This window comes from Topomyia yanbarensis, chromosome 2, assembly GCF_030247195.1.
Source record: "Topomyia yanbarensis strain Yona2022 chromosome 2, ASM3024719v1, whole genome shotgun sequence".
Taxonomy (NCBI): Eukaryota; Metazoa; Arthropoda; class Insecta; order Diptera; family Culicidae; genus Topomyia; species Topomyia yanbarensis.
In genome coordinates this window covers 220,014,994-220,016,002 of record NC_080671.1, presented here as the reverse complement: position 1 = coordinate 220,016,002, position 1,009 = coordinate 220,014,994, and the positions used below count along the sequence as shown (strand labels likewise).

Here is a 1,009-nt window from a genome sequence, read left to right as displayed (position 1 = left end):
TATTTGCACATAGTTTGAGTGAATAAAGTGACTCTCGGTGCTGGAAAATCTGGACCTCCCGTCAGCCAAAATTAAGGCCAGATTCTTCCGAAGAAAAGTGGCAGCGGCTCAGAAGTGTCGAACGGTCGTCCGTCAACATACGACCACGTTTATCTGAGTGAAGCCAACGGAAGGCCGCAGGAAGTTCCCGGCGAAAGAGTTGTTCGAGCAAGCCACGCGGTAAGACAGCGACGAAGACCGGTAGCCATCGGCCGGCGGAACACGCCGACAGCACCAGCAGCAGCAACACGTGGAAGCAGCCATCGTCGACGAATCAACGCAGTGACCAGTGAGTTAATAAAAGTTTTCTCATTCCTCGTTTCAATAAATAGTAGTTTCTTTTAAATTAAATTGGTTGTTGGACTTTTCTGTTTGCCACATTTCTTGCGTGCGCCTTTGAAATTGTTTTCAGGTTGAGACCAAATCCGGGTTAGAGTGTTCAGGTGAGTTTTCCCTAACGCGGTTGCCGACCCTGTGAAGCTATAGAGGGTCTCGTTACTGGGCTAGCCGGCCATAAGTTACAATTGGCGCCCAACGTGGGGCCCGAACCCACGACCCTGAGATTAAGAGTCTCATGCTCTACCGACTGAGCTAGCCGTTACAATTGGCGATCCTACGGAATAGAAAAATTCTGGCCTCACCAGAATTTTTCCCGCATTTAGGGGAGACTCACGAATCCTCCGAAGTTTTCGTGATTTGGTAAATTTTTCGGCTTTGCGTTTTACATTTCATTTGTGGTTTAACAGAATAGTCCGTTTGATTCAATTTCAATAGACCGAATTTAGTGCAAAAAAAAACAGCACACGCGGCAAATATCGTTCTCGGATCAAAAGCGATCGAAACCTATTGTTTAAAGAAGTGTGACACAATTTTCATTTGCCTTATTAGAAACTGTTTGTCGATTATCACCGCTGCTAATTTGAGATAGGCTGCTGTAACGTATATCAGCGATCGTTTGGTGACCGAGTTT

General features: G+C 46.1%; 1 non-coding gene across 1 annotated transcript; it reads right to left on the bottom strand.

Annotated features, from left to right (window-relative positions):
• Positions 1 to 567: 567 nt before the first annotated feature.
• Trnak-cuu (transfer RNA lysine (anticodon CUU)) lies at positions 568 to 648 on the bottom strand. The gene has a single exon. It is a non-coding gene; the product is annotated as a tRNA-Lys (tRNA).
• Positions 649 to 1,009: the final 361 nt, after the last annotated feature.